General features: G+C 44.2%; 1 long non-coding RNA gene across 1 annotated transcript; it reads left to right on the top strand.

Moving 5' to 3' along the window:
* The first annotated feature begins 1,719 nt into the window (after window positions 1–1,719).
* Window positions 1,720–3,967, top strand: LOC121554095. The gene is made up of 3 exons (XR_005997628.1): window positions 1,720–1,930; window positions 2,731–2,863; window positions 3,364–3,967. It is a non-coding gene; the product is annotated as an uncharacterized LOC121554095 (long non-coding RNA).
* Window positions 3,968–18,701: the final 14,734 nt, after the last annotated feature.

Here is an 18,701-nt window from a genome sequence, read left to right on the forward strand (position 1 = left end):
CGGCCCCTACCCTGTTGTGTTTGTGTGGCGCGGTCGCAGTCCGCGCCTTTGGGGGGGGGGGGGGGTACTGTCACGCCCTGGCTCTGGGGACTCTGAAATGTTGAGCCAGGGTGTGTAGTTTCTGTGTTATATTTTCTATGTTGATGTTCTAGATCGTTTAGATCTATGTTGGCCAGGGTGGTTCCCAATCAGAGGCAGCTGTATCTCGTTGTCTCTGATTGGGGACCATACTTAGGCAGCCTGTTTGGCACTAGTCTTTGTGGGATCTTGTTCCGTTAAGGTTTGTTTTGTGTAACCTAGGACTTCACATTTCGTTTGTTTGTTGTTTTGTCGTGAGTTAAGTACTTAATAAAATGTACGCTTATCACGCTGCGCCTTGGTCCGTATCTTCCATAAACGATCGTGACAATGTCGTAAATGCAATGTCATTTACTGGAGATAATCTCTTCATAAGCCATATTTGGATAGCATAAACCAAACACTTTTTTTGTTCTGTATTTAAAATGCATGATATGTTTGTCACCATCCTGGGTGTATGAAGATTGGAGGAGGACATGGGAGGAAAGGGATGATGGATTTTATTTTAAGTGGAACTCCTTGAGACAAGTGATCTTTTATATCAATACGCCCAACATCTGTTCACTGTCTTTTACAGCCATCCAACCACAAAATGAGTGTTGCACTGAGTATAATTATGTTGATTATTTAGTCCTTGAGAAAAGGACAAAAAAAGAGAAGTTTGGTTATAAATGCATGCAGAATTCAGAATCACACCAGAATTACACCAGTTTGAGTGTTGGCTTGAAATGAGACAAATAAATAACTACTCTTGGCTGCAATTCAAATGATTTGCCAGTGTCCAACCAGAAACAAAACAAAACCTGCTTCACAATGGAAAAGATTTGTGTGTGTGTGTGTGTCATCTCAGAAAAGGTAGGAAGAGCCTTCAAGCTGCTCCAGAAAGGTCATCGACATCACTGGCCGCCTCTCAGAGCTGGGGCTGGAAAAAATACAAAGTAGAAAATATACTAATATTCATTTCAAAGTCAATGTAATACCCCAGAGAGAGGGTGAGAATGAGGTGTTGAATAGGATAATCAGCATCACACACTTATTCCACAGTAAGTGTTGCTGTGTTGCACTATATTTGTGACAGTAAAAGGCTAGTTTTTACCATAATTTAGCATTTACCTCAGAATATGAATGTTGCTATGCTTGTTTTAAGCAGATGGCTTTTAGTTGGAGGAAAGGCAACCAATTAGAAATAGCAATTTCACACTACCACCGTCTTTTGATTTTGTGAAATTATAAACAGGGCAGGTTCTCATAATGCACTATCATTGCCGTGGATCTACCCATAATCCATAGCCAGATTTATTTACTGTTGCATAAACTTGGTGGCGAAGTCGTCCCTTGTCCCAGCTCTGTTGTTTTGGGCCTAGACTACATCATCACACATATCAGACAAAATAAATGACATTTGTTGCTGTATACGGGCCACTGAAAGGGAATAGTTTTTTGACAATGTTGTGGCTCCAAAACAAAACTTTATTGTATACTGTGGTCCTGTTTAATACAAATTTGTTTTAAACAAATTGATTCAAGTAAAGCATATGCATTGAATGAATATAGCCCTACTGTACAAGACTATTGCGATGCAAAAAATATATCTCAACTGTACTCCATGGTTGTTATTGGTGATACAACAAAGTATAGGTTCAATTTTGGCAATGAAGCAAGAAAATCTCAAAAAACAACAGCCTTTATTGTGTTGCTATGTTCTTGTTATGTTTAACGTTGGTCTTCCTCTACCCTCTGTTACAGCACCCTTGGTGGATTCCAGCCCGAGACACAGCAGTTCAGCCATGCTGATGCTCCTATCAGTAGTATTCCTGGGTTTAGCAGTGTTTCTCATCTACAAATTCAAGAGGTATGTACAGTACTGTATGATTATATATTTGAACACTGTATCCCATCACTAATCCAATCACCTGCCATCATCTTTAAAAATGCATATTATAATAATATGCTAGATTGATAGAGCCTGCATAAATGAACGATGAACTAATTACATTCCTTTGAAATATCTTTTCAAATTATTCTGTAGATGTAGTAAACAGATTTAGAGTGATCTGGATGCATGAGGCACATGTGTGAATCAGTGATGTTATGATAAGAAAACTATCATTAAATTGGTTAATATGCTGTTGTCGTACTTTGGCTGTTAGTAGCTGAATTATTGAATGATGGAAAAGTCTGCGGAAAACGCATCAATTATGGATATGGCATTTCCTGCATTAATCTAAAGAGGAAACAGATTTATTGAAATGTCACACACAACAAAGCAAAACAATTAAATAACAAAATTGCTTGTAATTTGAAATAAATTGAAGTACGAGTCGATTAAACACATATTTCTAATCATAAATATCAATGGGGAAAGATTTTTCAGAGATTATGCAAAATGTATATGCATTAGGATTACAGTCTTATATCACTACTAGACATTGATGTCAAATGGGAATTTAATGATGCGTAGATTAAGATTTTCTTAGTGGCTTCATGATAATAACATGTGCAAGGGTTAATTTAGTCTTGTCATCATACGAACTCTGAACAAAAAGTGTAATATACATCTTTGAGAAATGCTGCCAATGGGACGGACCATCATTGACTAGTCATTGCTTATTGTAACATGGCTGTTGTCTGTCTACATTTACCAATCTGCAGAAAAATCCCCTGGATTAACATATACGCAGAGGTGAACCAGGAGAAAGAGCATGAGATGATCGGTTCGGTCAGCCAGAATGACAGCACGTCTAAATCACCCTCAGTGAGAAGGAGATGGACGCCAGGGTTAAACGTAAGATACATAGTCTGATAAATCGTTGTTTATTCTGTTATTAGCAAGTTACTGATTTGGTGACTTTGAACTTCCTTGTTGAGAAAGATCCACCAATATTGCACATACATTGTCCAAACTAATTGTATTGGACTAGAACACATATGGGTCATATCTCCATGTATAACAATGTTGACTTTTGACCTGCAGTGTATACAATACATAGTGTTTAGAAAGTCTACATTGTTTCTTTACATGGAATTAACTGGTAGGAAAAAGGAGGGGTACTGTATCTTCAGAAGAAAACAAGGAAACAAACTAACGAATGGGTCAGCCACTAATGTCCCACACATGAAACAACAGCTTAAGAGCTTTTGATATGACATTGTAATGAAACCCAAGTAATTAACAGGCCGTATCAATGTCCAAGTAGTTATTTGTTTCACAGGCATCAAAGGCTCTACTACTAGTGGACTAACCCACATTGTTCTTATGTTGTGTTTTTTTTCTCTCTACCCCAGGGCGAATTGGAAATGCCTGCGAGAGCACAAGGGAGATTCCTAACTGTACTAGCGTGTAAAGCCGAGGAAGGAATGCAACAAATGTGTACAGACTTAAAGTATTGCCATTTTGAGGGTTTTCTCTTTTTTTATGTATTTTGTAATTTCTCAAACACAAACCCAATGTTAATAGTTTTCTAAGGAACTCATTTATATTGATGTGCATGGGTGTCTTGTTTGATAGCATCTATGCGGCGAATTTGAAATCCACTCAATGAGACAAGTTTTAATTACAAGTATGAGCTACTTAGGCCTACTGCTACACAATTTGGATTACAAAGAAACGTTTAATTTTCAGTCCTTAATTGCCTTATTTCATGGACATTTATCAAAGCCTTTATTAAAACCTACGAAGAGAGGTATGTACATTTCTTAAAGTTTTACTTTCATGAGGTATAAGAGTATTGTCTGTATGGGCCAACATGTCTAGGTCTCCGATCTAACAGGGAATATTATTGAAAATGTACCAATTTATCTTTAGATATCTGTTATCGCTCTGTATAAACTATATGTATATTTACTTTCCACATGCTTGTAGTAAAAGTACAATGCTGTCACGATCGTCAAAAGGATTGGACCAATGCGCTGCGTGGAATGCGAACATACTTTATTATATATTCACCACACGAACAAAAACAACAAAACGATACGTGAAGTCCTTGGTAACAAACACAAACCAACACGGAACAAGATCCCACAATACACTGTGCCAAACAGGCTGCCTAAGTATGGTTCCCAATCAGAGACAACAAGCAACAGCTGATTCTCGTTGCCTCTGATTGAGAACCACCCCGGCCAACATAGATACACATGAACTAGATCCTAACATAGAAACACAAACACATAGAATCTACACACCCTGGCTCAACATATAAGAGTCCCAGAGCCAGGGCGTGACAAATGCAGAACACAGGAGATCTAGTCATGGCCTGTTATCAGTTCTTGAAAATGTGTTAAAAAGCAAGATGTTATACACTGCTCAAAAAAATTAAGGGAACACTAAAATAACACATCCTAGATCTGAATGAATTAAATTATCTTATTAAATACTTTTTTATTTACATAGTTGAATGTGCTGACAACAAAATCACACAAAAATTATCAATGGAAATCAAATGTATCAACCCATGGAGGTCTGGATTTGGAGTCACACTCAAGATTAAAGTGGAAAACCACACTACAGGCTGATCCAACTTTGATGTAATGTCCTTAAAACAAGTCAAACTGAGGCTCAGTAGTGTGTGTGGCCTCCACGTGCCTGTATGACCTCCCTACAATGCCTGGGCATGCTCCTGATGAGGTGGCGGATGGTCTTCTGAGGGATCTCCTCCCAGACCTGGACTAAAGCATCCGCCAACTCCTGGACAGTCTGTGGTGCAACGTGGCGTTGGTGGATGGAGCGAGACATGATGTCCCAGATGTGCTCAATTGGATTCAGGTATGGGGAACGGGCGGGCCAGTCCATAGCATCAATGCCTTCCTCTTGCAGGAACTGCTGACACACTCCAGCCACATGAGGTCTAGCGTTATCTTGCATTAGGAGGAACCCAGGGCCAACCGCACCAGCATATGGTCTCACAAGGGGTCTGAGGATCTCATCTTGGTAACTAATGGCAGTCAGGCTACCTCTGGCGAGCACATGGAGGGCTGTGCGGCCCCCCAAAGATGCCACCCCACACCATGACTGACCCATCGCCAAACCGGTCATGCTGGAGGATGTTGCAGGCAGCAGAACGTTCTCCACGGCGTCTCCAGACTCTGTCACGTCTGTCACATGTGCTCAGTGTGAACCTGCTTTCACCTGTGAAGAGCACAGGGCGCCAGGGGCGAATTTGCCAATCTTGGTGTTCTCTGGCAAATGCTAAAGGTCCTGCACGGTGTTGGGCTGTAAGCACAACCCCCACCTGTGGACGTCGGGCCCTCATACCACCCTCATGGAGTCTGTTTCTGACCGTTTGAGCAGACACATGCACATTTGTGGCCTGCTGGAGGTCATTTTGCAGGGCTCTGGCAGTGCTCCTCCTGCTCCTCCTTGCACAAAGGCGGAGGTAGCGGTCCTGCTGCTGGGTTGTTGCCCTCCTATGGCCTCCTCCACGTCTCCTGATGTACTGGCCTGTCTCCTGGTAGCGCCTCCATGCTCTGGACACTACGCTGACAGACACAGCAAACCTTCTTGCTACAGCTCACATTGATGTGCCATCCTGGATGAGCTGCACTACCTGAGCCACTTGTGTGGGTTGTAGACTCCATCTCATGCTACCACTAGAGTGAAAGCACCGCCAGCATTCAAAAGTGACCAAAACATCAGCCAGGAAGCATAGGAACTGAGAAGTGGTCTGTGGTCACCTCCTGCAGAACCACTCCTTTATTGGGGGTGTCTTGCTAATTGCCTATAATTTCCACCTGTTGTCTATTCCATTTGCACAACAGCATGTGACATTTATTGTCAATCAGTGTTGCTTCCTAAGTGGACAGTTTTATTTCACAGAAGTGTGATTGACCTGGAGTTACATTGTGTTGTTTAAGTGTTCCCTTTATTTTTTTGAGCAGTGTATATAGAAAGAGTCCAAATGTATTTGTTTTTAATGAGGTCCTTGACTTGTGCATGTTATTATTAAGGACACGATGTATATGTTGTAGATAAGCAAGTGTTGTAAATGGTTATTTTCTATTCCCCTTGGTTTCTCAAATGACTGTCTCGCCTGGTTCACCAACTACTGTCAAATCGGAGGGCCTGTGTCTGGACCTATGGCAGTCTCTATGGGGGTGCCACAGGGTTCAATTCTTGGGCCGACTCTTTTCTCCGTGTATATCAATGATGTCGCTCTTGTTGCTGGTGACTCTCAGATCCACCTCTACGCAGACGACACCATTTTGTATTCATCTGGCCCTTCATTGGACACTGTGTTAACAAACCTCCAAACGAGCTTCAATGCCATACAACACTCCTTCAGTAGCCTCCAACTGCTCTTAAACACTAGTAAAACTAAATGTATGCTCTTCAATCGAACGCTGCTGGCACCCGCCCACCCAACTAGAATCACTACTCTCGACGGGTCTGACCTAGAGTATGTGGACAACTACAAATACCTAGGTGTCTGGTTAGACTGTAAACTCTCCTTCCAGACTCACATTAAGAATCTCCAATCCAAAGTTAAATCTAGAATCGGCTTCCTATTTCGCAACAAAGCCTCCTTCACTCATGCTGCCAAACATGCCCTCGTAAAACTGACTATCCTATCGATCCTTGACTTCGGCGATTTCATTTACAAAATAGCCTCCAACACTCTACTCAGCAAATTGGATGTAGTCTATCACAGTGCCATCCGTTTTGTCACCAAAGCCCCATATACTACCCACCACTGTGACCTGTACGCTCTTGTTGGCTGGTCCTCACTATATATTCGTCGCCAAACCCACTGGCTCCAGGCCATCTATAAATCACTGCTAGGCAAATCCCCGCCTTATCTTAGCTCATTGGTCACCATAGCAACAACCACCCGTAGTACGCGCTCCAGCAGGTATATCTCACTGGTCATCCCCAAAGCCAACACCTCCTTTGGCCGCCATTCCTTCCAGTTCTCTGCTGCCAATGACTGGAACTAATTGCAAAAATCTATGAAGCTGGAGACTCTAATCTCCCTCACTAACTTTAAGCATCAGTTGTCAGAGCACCTTACCGATCACTGCACCTGTACACAGCCCATCTGAAATTAGCCCACCCAACTACCTCATCCCCATATTGTTATTTATTTTGCTCATTTGCACCCCAGTATCTCTATTTGCACATCATCTCTTGCACATCTATCATTCCAGTGTTAATACTAATTGTAATTATTTTGCACTATAGCCTATTTATTGCCTTACCTCCATAACTTGCTACATTTGCACACACTGTATATATATTTTCTGTTGTATTTTTGACTTTATGTTTTGTTTTACCCCATATGTAACTCTGTGTTGTTGTTTTTATCGCACTGCTTTGCTTTATCTTGGCCAGGTCGCCGTTGTAAATGAGAACTTGTTCTCAACTGGCTTACCTGGTTAAATAAAGGTGAAATAAATAAAATAAATAAAATAAAATTCATCAAAAGAGCTCACTAATTTTTACATACAGTATATATACAGACTTGCATAACCATCATTTTGTTAATTTATGGCTATACAATGTATCTGTCTTGTACAAAGGGTTTAACTGTTAAGATGGGCATCATTTTCTAAATATCAAACCAGGTTTACACAACGCCACCCCTGTTTGACATGAAATAAAACACATCATTGGTGGTAATTTTTTACATGCATCTCAATGGTTAAACTCATTGTAACAGATAACACTTTCCATAAGCATCATGGGATTATTTATATTGTTTGCCCTTTGAATGTAACGAGAAAAATGGAGTCAACCATTTATGATCCGTGGATATCATTTGTGTCTGACTCATCAAGATGATCACACATTGTTGTACATGTCAATTGTTATTACTGATGAGTATATTGTATAAGGCCCTTCAACGTGACAAGGACAAGTAGCTTGAAGGTATTTTGCAGTGCTATAGTTTATCATGTCCTTTGCTGGCATCTATTCATAGTGTTCTATCTCTGTAAAGCACATGAACTCTCAGAGTTTCATGGTAATCTCCTCAAACATTATCTCGCAAACATTATTTCCATACAAGAAGGGAACAAAACAACTTTGTGTTGACTTTCCACTCATCTGATAAGGTGTCTAGAGTAAAAACTACACAAGACACAGATTTTTAACCACCATCCCATCCATATGTCTTATCAAATTATCCCACTATCAACATATTTCATCAGCTTCATTTAGAAGTTAGAAACCAACTGTTGAGTCAAGTTCCACCACTTGAATTCCCTAACATAGTGAAATACTGTACACACAACAGTGTGCATGCTAGCTAGTAGCTAGTTTCCTCCACTACACTGCTGTGCAAAGCAGTCCTCTGAAAGCTGTCATCAGCAGGAGTAGAAGCAGGAGCTCCAGTCAGCCAGTCAGCAGCTTGAAGGCACGCACAGGTCCCCTGGCAGCAGGTGTAGCCAGTCTGGCTGTAAACAGAGATGGGTGGATGGTTAAGCACCGAATGCACCATGCCGAGCTATCCCAGAATGCCGTGCCTGGAGTCGGCATGTAACGACACAAAGGAGAGTGAGAGGAGAGAAGGACGGGGATGTTTAGAGAATGTTGTACAAGTTCTTTTTTCAGTCACAGGAACGTGTTTCCCATGATAGTGTACATAAGTGTGTGTTCAGTAGTAAAGGAAAGAGGCCGGAGCTTTTGTATCTGTAGTCCCTTGTTACATTGTAACAAGAGTGGTGTTACATTCTAATAAGAGTGTTATAGCAGTTGTCACAGCAAGCTGTTGCTGTAGCGACATCTAACGTTGTTATGATGCATTCTTCAATGACACGACATATCAAAGCAACACTTTGTTTTGTTGAACGATAATTGCATTATCCTCACTATTTGGTTTGTTGTTGACAACTCATTTTGATGTTCTCAATGTCACCCCTGCTTTGTTCAAATACTTATTAAAAAGAAAGATTAACAGAGTGACAGATAACGGGAACATGGAAGTGTTTCTTCTTTGTGTCATCTCTGCCACCACCAGTTCCTAAGGCGACTCCTCCACTGCCTCCACTGGTAGACAAAGCTGAACTAGCTGACCTAGAAGGTCACTGAGAGTTCATCCACATGTATAATTCATTTTATTTCTCCTGAATTTCCCCGGAAAGACATTCCTTCGGCATGTAAGGCCATTATATCGGTGGAGTACAACCATTCATCCCATGAGCCTCGAAGCTCCTTTCGCCCTATGAGCAGGAAACATGCGTTGGCATTTTAGCCTTGGTCGTCGATCATTGAACAGTGGTAATGTCTTCAGACATCCTTCAGAGGCAAGACTGACTCTGAAAATACATTTTCTTGTACAGCTGCAGATTTGTAGGGGAAGTCATTGGGTTTTGTTATATTTGTTGCAGTTTGTGTGCTTATTTAATGGTGTAGATATTTTGCTCTGCAATGTTTGTTTGAATAGTTCTCTCTTGTGTTCATTGCTTTACATCAGATTCTATTGAGCTGGTTTGATTACATTTTCGTACAAATGTTGAACACCTATTATAATACTATATATGAAATCTGAAAGGGAATCAAGGTTGTAAAATTGGAAATTAGGAAATCTTGGGTTACATAGATGCGGTAAAGAGGTCAATGGAACTCGACCAAAACAATGGAAATGACTTGGAAACACGTGGGAGAAAGATGCCATGGAGGAAATTTCCTGAATCTCCTCATTGCCCCCCAGCAAAATGTGCCTATATGTATGCAATTGTTTATATGTGTATTTCACACTACGTTGAGGAAAAAAAATCGGAGTATATTGCTTGTATGGATGTCATCGTGACCCATCAGCTGCATTACAGTTAAAAACGACTTTGACTACCACCACTGATTTCTGTATGCTAGCTATGCTACCAGCTTATACGAACGGGAGTTAGCATTTAGCAGTCACCTCTTTAAACCTGAAAAGGGACAACTTCTAAATGTTATGCAGCGAAAACAGCAAAATATATGCAAATCACACTTTAGTAACCACTTTGTGGACCTGTTAAAATACATCAATCATGACGGATTTGACAACTACCTACTTTGTTAGATCAGATTTGTTGAACGCCAATCCCCAAAGTCTGCGTTTCATTGACCTCTTTAACACATTTATTATAATTCTAAGGGCAGACCATTGTAATACTCTTCATTGCACAAATCCTAAAAATGCATGCGTCATCAGTACGGTTCTGTTTAATCTTTATTTCAATATTTATACTGTAAAGAAACTGTCATTTTGAAATTGTTTCAAATAAATGTATTTTCTACATCAAAGCATTTCTCTCTGTGTAATAGGGTAATGGGAGGTGATCTGCACTGCATATTAAATTGACATTCTTACTGCTATATCCCACGTGTTACTGTGTGTGTGTTAGCGTGTGTGTGTCTGCATGTGTGTTAAGGTCCTCTCTCGCTCTCGCTCGCTCTCCATCTCCATCTCTCTCTCTCTCTCATGCACTTGATGTCTCGACCTCTGAACGCTCGGCTATGAAAAGACAACTGACATTTACTCCTAAGGTGCTGACCGGTTGCACCCTCTATAACCACTGTGAATATTATTTGACCCTGCTGGTCATCTATGAATGTTTGAACATCTTGACGAATGATCTAGCCTTTATGGCCATGTACTCTTAGAATCTCAAACTGGCACAGTCAGAAGAGGAGCCACCCTTCAGAGCCTGGTTCCTCTCTAGGTTCCTTCCTAGGTTCCTGCCTTTCTAGGGAGTTTTTCCTAGCCACTGTCCTTCCACATCTGCATTTTTTGCTCTTTGGGGGTTTTAGGCTGGCTATCTGTATAAGCAGATTGTGACAACTGCTGATGTTTAACAAGCTTCATAAAATAAATGTGTTTGATTGATTGATGCGTGTTTAAATGATGTTATGCAGGTCATTCCTTCTTCATTACAGTTGTCCAAGTGTTACAGTGTTAAAACTGTAGAAAAAAATACAGTTTTGGGAAAACCAGTGTTGAAAAAAAACTGTGTCAACAGTGTTGGGGAAAAGGTGTTTAAAAAGCCCAACTTCAGCATATACCTTTACTCAAAGTCTAACAACTCCAGTTTCTCCTAATTCATCAGCACTGAAGTCGATAAGGAGCCAGCAAACCGTGTCACGGTGGACCGTCTGATAGCTTGTCGTGACTAAACAAACCTTGATACATTACAACTGCTCAAGCCAGCTCTGCAAGCTACAGCCAGGAGCGAAAGTGTACACAATGCTCTCCCTAGCACCAACACTGCAAATCGGAATCAGCCTTCACTTACTTACACTGCTGCAGGCATTTAGACAGTGCACTGCTGTGGGACGTGGAAAAACAATGTACTGCTGTATTCCTGTCTGTCACGATGTTACTGTGTGGAGAATGCATTATCTAAAATTATTAGGGGGATACATGTGTGTGTCCCTAGTGATGGGCATGTCATTAGCAAATAGCAGCTACAACAGTGGTTGTAAAATACTTATGGTAAATGCAAAGGCTGCAAAACAAAGGTTGGGCATGAATATTGTCAATGTGATTCATGTGATAGTTTGTGAATTGCTGTCACCTATACTTGTTCACAAATGATAAAGTCAGTTTTGTGTATTACAGGTTAATCTTCTGATAATGCAGTCATGTTATACGGTAAGTTCCTGTTAGAGCTACTGTATCTTGTAACTGTAGATACTATACTGTATCCTGTTATTGTAGATACTATACTGTATCTTGTTACTGTAGATACTATACTGTATCCTGTTATTGTAGATACTATACTGTATCTTGTTATTGTACATACTATACTGTATCTTGTTATTGTAGATACTATACTGTATCTTGTTATTGTAGATACTATACTGTATCTTATTATTGTAGACACTATACTGTATGCTATAATTGTAGATACTATAATGTATCTTGTTATTGTAGATACTATACTGTATCTTGTTATTGTGGATACTATACTGTATCTTTTTATTATAGATACTATACTGTATCTTGCTATTTTAGAGATGTTATATTTCTTTAAAATATATTCTACACTTCCTGTATGGTAGTGAAGTCGCTGCGTGTCTCTTTTCTGAACCCAAACAGGTGAGAGGTATTCCTATGAGGCACTGGTTTAATTATCACCATGGCAACAGCTTAACATCACTGTATTATGGGATGCCACCGCCCCTTCTGATCTGTCCCTCACCATTCTTTGGACACTGACAGTTAAAATGTCCCTAATTTGACGTCCGCACCGTGTGACACCCGCTATCACTCGAACATCAACAATGAGCGGCATCTAAGTGGCCATGTTTTGTTGTGTTTTTTTAAATCCTCGAGTTGCCTGTTGCCGGTAAGAGCGGACGAAGTGGTGAAGAATTGATTGGGGGCAGAATATTTGCGCTTGATAAAATACTCTTGTCAAGAAAGATGGAAGCATTGTCATCTGCGAATTCACCATCCTCTCAAGGGATTGGGCTTTCACCAGACTATAAAAGTACTCTGTCACGTAATGGCGAATAAAGGCTCTCCTTCGATTACAGTTTATTTCACTTTCGCAGTTTTATGGCGTAGTTGGCAGATGGGCCAATTTGGACATGAAATGGATACCGATGGACGGCAAAGCCTGGCATAAACAAGGGCCATTTGTCTTGATTCGCCAGGGGAAAGCCTTCGGAGCAGCCTCATTATACCTAGGGTTAGATTAATATTGTGGCCTGTCTCTCCCTTTCACCTTAGGACCCCATCACAATGTATTACAGGTATCTTAGGCTGCGTTTACACAGGCAGCCCAATTCTGATATTTTTCCCACTAATTGTTCTTTTGACCAATCAGATCAGCTCTAAAAAGAGATCTGATGTGAAAAGATCTGATGTGATTGGTCAAAAGACCAATTAGTGGAGAAAAAGATCAGAATTGGGCTGCCTGTGTAAACACAGCCTTAGAACCCCAAACACATACTCCAACCCTTGGCTAGGGTTGCTGATAGACCTATGGGTTGGGTAATAGAAGTTTGGAGCTAGGCGTGTATATACACATTGTTTCAATGTGAGCTGGGCTCCCACACATAAGCAGAGCTCCCACACGTAGGATAACAAGATATTGGTTAGGATGGCACTCCTGTGAAGAGGTGGTTTGACCGTAAGGATGTACTGTACATTTTGTCAAGACCGCCCAGGGCCTGAGACTATGTTTATGGTGTTAGGATAGTTGATTGTGAGTAAACATAGTAAACATTTCAACAGCTAGTGTTTTCTGTAATAAATGATTTTATGATTACTCCACATCTCCCACGTAAAAATGACTTGAGTTTCAGTGTTTTCACTCAAACATTGACTTCATCAAAATACGTATTACTATAGGCCCACTGTGGTATTGCACAAACAGTGAGGTCATGTGATGTGCAATGATGTGGTCTTGCCTGAAAACTGCAAAGTCATCATCTTGTGTCTCCCATTGAGCATAACATAGACATGGTAAAAATGTATTTTTGAGCAAAACAACCTCCATAAGCATCTGTAATTGCCTCTGACTTGGAGTTATTTTCCTCTGCTAACAGCAGGCAGGCTAGAGAACAGCTTTCCATTGTCTTACATCCCACAGGGACCGGAAGAGGACAGGAAGCCATTACCGGGGTGGCTTATGCATATTGTAATAATAATAATCATTTTATTAAATATACCACAAAATCACTTTCCCAAAGAAGCCTATTACATAAACAGAGGTACTTAGCTCGATGAAAAGCCCTTCCACTGACTCAAGAGTTCGGCCAACACTTATCCTGAAGAGAGGGGACGGACAGCAACCTCTGTCGACTAACATAAGATAATCTGTTTGAAATCAAATCCCCTTAAATGAGCTCTGAAACATTTTGACTCTGCAAGTGGGAGAATTTTAAAGAGAGTGCTAGGCTATAACAACAATATATTTAGTATTCCTTCTAGGGTCCTACTCCAGACTGAAGTATCTGAGGAGATGTAATGCTGTCCACAATATTTGAACAATATCTCTCCCAGTTTAGCATAAATAAATTTACAAAATCACATAAGATGAGTTATGAAACATGACTATTGTCCCTCTTTTAAAAACAAGCGAATAACTAATTTATTTATTTTTGATTTCACACGCTGAGCAGATTATATTATAAATATTCATTCTCTACCTCTTGTCAAAATGGAGCTGTCAGATATCCAGGCATTTTTATCAGTTAACACAACAACACCGGAGGCTATTTGTGTCATGAGCCCTCTCACTCCACCGGGTTACCACCTTAATGTGTTTCCACTATCTTCCACTCTGCTCATCTCTCTCTCTCTACTCAGCCTAACTAGCTCCACCTGTCCCTGCTCTGCTCGGCTCTAATTACTCTGCCAGCTGCGCTGCATTACCCACTAACCTCTCCCAGTATTTAAAGTCCTGTCTTTCAGCTCTCCTTTGTCAGATCGTCTGCAAAGCTCACACCCGGAACCTGTGTGCTCGCGCTTCTGGCTCACCCTTGTTTTGTGACCCCGGACCTGCCTGATTCTTGGATACTCTTCTGCCCCAGGAAAACCAGACCTGCTTTCTGCCATTACGACTCCTGACTACTCTTCAACCCCGGTAACTCTGACCAGCCTTCTGCCTTGCTACAACGTATTTGGATTTCCCTTGAACTGTACTTCTGCCTTGTTTCATCCGCCCCGTTGTGTCTGTGTTTCCTCCCCCCCCCAGGACCTCTGGACCACCAACCCCCGGCGTCATCGGACGCATCGCTGCCACTGGGGGGGGGCACAGACCCAGCACATTGGACGGGATAACCCCGGGAGCCTTCACTCACTCCCTACTTCCCTTTTCCCTTAAGTTTTAATAAACTTTCTGGTGTGACGCAATTGTGGTCCTCTCGTCGTCTGTCTGAACCGTGACAGTACGATCTGACCATCATGGACTCAGCGCACACTTCCCCCGACATGGAAACCGAAGAACCTGAGCAACCCACCGCCATGCTACGCCTGGAACACACTGAGAGAGAGCTAGGCCGCATGAGCGGCGACATCACCTCTCTGCTTCAGGTCGGCCACCAACAGCATCAGCAGTTCCAGCAGCACCAGCAGCAGTCCCAGCAGCAGCAACAACAACTCGCCAGGATCATCCAACTCCTCACCAACCTTACCCCAGCCAGTCTGCCCACCAGCCCTGCCTCCGAGTTACCTGCCCCGGTCATTGCAGCCGCTGCCCCGGAACCCAAGATTGGAAACCCCGAGCGGTTCAACGGCGATTCTACCCAGGTCCGGCCATTCCTGACTAGCTGCCGACTTCAGTTCTCCTTGCAGCCAAGGACCTTCGCCACGGAGGGGCTAGGGTCGGGTATGCCATCACTCACCTGACGGGCCGAGCTCGACTCTGGGGAACAGCAGAGTTCGAACGTCAAACCCCCGCATGTGCAACCTTCGACCTGTTTGCTGAGGAGATGCTGAAGGTGTTTGACCTGGATTCACCAACCGCAGAGGCGTCTCGTGAACTGTTCAGTATTCGACAAGGCAGACGTACAGTCGCAGACCATTCCATCGACTTCCGAACCCTGGCAAGACGAAGTTCTTGGAACACACCATCGTTGGTGGACGCGTTCTTCCATAGCTTGGCTGACTATATCAAGGACGAGTTGGTCTCCCCATGAACTGCCTTCCACTCTTGATGAAGCCATCGCACTGACTGTCCGGATCGACAGAAGGATACAGACCCGTCGTCGTGAGAGGGGGGCGCCAAGGTCCACCAACTACCGGCATTCGGAGAGATCCGACTGGGCTCCTGTCAGCTACTGCCACTCACCCAAGTCAGCTTGATCAGTCTGAGCCTATGGAGATTGGGCGAGCCTCTCTCACTCCTGCAGAGCGCCAGCGCCGCTTCACCTCAAACCTCTGCCTCTATTGTGGAGGTGATGGACATCGTGTGGTAACCTGCCCTTTAAAAGCCGAAGCTCACCGGGCATAGGGGGAGTCCGGTTGAGCTCAATGACCATCCAGTCCTCCGACCGCAAACCCTTGCTGCAAGTTCACCTCCGCCTCTCTGACTCAACTCACACCCTGGCTGCTCTGGTGGATTCTGGCGCCGAAGCCAACATAATGGACATCAAGCTGGCACGCCAACTGGGACTGGAGAACCTCCGTTTGACACCTCCTATTCCTGCCCGGGCACTGGACGGACACTTACTCGGATCGGTCACTCATGTCACGGCCCCGGTCTTGATGGGTCTGTCCGAAACCATCAAGAAACTATCCAGTTTCACCTGCTCCCCCTCTCCAGGCCAACCCCTCATCCTGGGTTACCCATGGCTCCGCCCGGCACAACCCTCAGCTCGACTGGGTGACCGGGGTGATCAGGGAGTGGGGAGAGGACTGCCACCGAACCTGCCTGCTTGCTGCCGCACTACCCCCTCGGCCAGTACCTACTAACTCCGCTCCTGACCTCTCCCATGTCCCAGAATGCTACCATGGTCTCAGAGAAGTGTTTAACAAAGCAAGAGCCACATCTCTGCCCCCTCACCGACCGTACGACTGTGCCATCGACCTCCTCCCTGGAACAGCCCCTCCAAGGGGTCGTCTTTATTCGTTGTCTGCTCCTGAAAGAAGGTCCATGGAGGACTACATCAATGACTCTCTGTCCACAGGATTGATCCGTTCATCTTCATCTCCGGCTGGTGCTGGCTTCTTCTTTGTGGGGAAGAGGGACGGATCTCTTCGCCCCTGCATCGACTACAGGGGACTCAACGACATCACAGTGAAAAACCGTTACCCTCTCCCTCTGCTCACCTCTGCTTTTGAGTTGCTCCAGGGAGCCACTGTTTTTACCAAGTTGGATCTCAGAAACGCTTACCACCTAGTGCGGATCCGGGGAGGGAGATGAATGGAAGACCGCATTCAATACACCAACAGGCCACTACGAGTATCTGGTTATGCCTTTTGGCCTCACCAATGCTCCTGCTGTGTTCCAGGCTCTAGTGAATGATGTACTGCGGGACATGTTAAACAAGTTTGTCTTCGTTTACCTGGATGACATCTTAATCTACTCCAGAAACCTGTCTGAACACACCCGCCATGTCCAGCAAGTCCTTCATCGTCTTCTGGAGAATTCCCTCTACGCCAAGGCAGAGAAATGTGAGTTTCACGTCAAGACAGTGGCCTTCCTGGGGTACATAGTGGCAGAGGGAAGTATCCAAATGGATCCTGCCAAAGTATCAGCAGTCACTTCATGGCCAGTTCCGGAGAACAGAAAGAAGCTGCAACAGTTTCTGGGGTTTGCTAACTTCTATAGAAAGTTTATCCGGAACTACAGTACCGTTGCTGCCCCTCTCACTGCTCTAACCAGCACCAAGCAACCCTTCACCTGGACCCCAGCAGCCGACAAGGCCTTCAGTACCCTCAAGGTAAGGTTCACCTCCGCTCCCATCCTCCAGATGCCTGACGTGGACCGGCAATTCATTGTGGAGGTGGACGCCTCGGATGTGGGAGTTGGTGCTGTGATTTCTCAGTGGGCTGCGGAGGATAGGAAGCTCCATCCCTGTGCCTTTTTCTCACGTCGGTTGTCCCCCTCTGAGTGCAATTACGACATAGGGAACCGAGAGCTGCTGGCTGTGAAGCTTGCCTTGGAGGAGTGGCGTCACTGGCTGGAGGGGTCCACCATTCCATTTCTCGTTTGGACCGATCATAAGAACTTGGAGTACATCCGCACGGCCAAACGGTTGAACTCCAGGCAGTCCCGCTGGGCCCTGTTCTTCACCAGGTTTAATTTCACTCTGTCATACCGGCCTGGATCACGCAACACCAAGCCAGACGCCCTCTCCCGTCAATTCCAGAAGGATGACAACCCCTCCAAGGATCCTGTGTCGATTCTGCCAAGTCCCTGCATCGTAGCAGCTCTGACCTGGGCTGTTGAGGAACAGGTGCTGGAAGCTCTCCGTAACCAGCCCGGTCCCAGCACTTGCCCAGCTGACCGCCTTTTTGTCCCCGAAAACCTAAGGTCCCAGGTCGTTCAGTGGGGACATGACTCCCGCCTAGCTTGTCACCCTGGCTCCACCCGCACTTACAACCTGCTCGCCCAGAGGTTCTGGTGGCCCGCTCTGAGAAAGGATGTACGGGAATTCGTCCAAGCCTGCCCCATCTGCAACCAACACAAGTCGTCCTGCCAGCCCCCAGCCGGATTGCTGCAGCCCCTGCCTGTGCCCAGATGTCCCTGGTCTCACATCGCCCTTGACTTTGTCACGGGGCTGCCCCCTTCAAGGGGCAAGACCGTCATTCTCACCATAGTTGACCGATTCAGCAAGATGGCACACTTCATTCCCCTCCCCAAGCTCCCAACCGCCAAGGAGACCGCCCAGGTGGTCCTGGAACACGTCTTCCGGATCCACGGACTGCCAAAGGATGTAGTTTCTGACCGTGGTCCACAATTCTCCTCCGCTTTTTGGAAGGAGTTCTGTCACCTGCTGGGAGCCACAGTCAGTCTGACTTCCGGATTCCATCCCCAATCCAATGGGCAGTCAGAGCGGGCAAATCAGGAGCTCGAGAAGGCACTGCGATGCATGACTTCACGCAACCCCCACTCCTGGTCGCAGCAATTGACATGGGTGGAGTACGCACACAATTCTCTGACCTGCTCTGCCATCGGTATGTCCCCTTTCCAATGTGTTTATGGATACCAGCCTCCTCTATTTGCCAGTCAGGAAGGGGAGGTTACTTGCC

The sequence above is a fragment of the Coregonus clupeaformis genome, unplaced genomic scaffold (genome assembly GCF_020615455.1).
Source record: "Coregonus clupeaformis isolate EN_2021a unplaced genomic scaffold, ASM2061545v1 scaf0179, whole genome shotgun sequence".
NCBI lineage: Eukaryota > Metazoa > Chordata > Actinopteri > Salmoniformes > Salmonidae > Coregonus > Coregonus clupeaformis.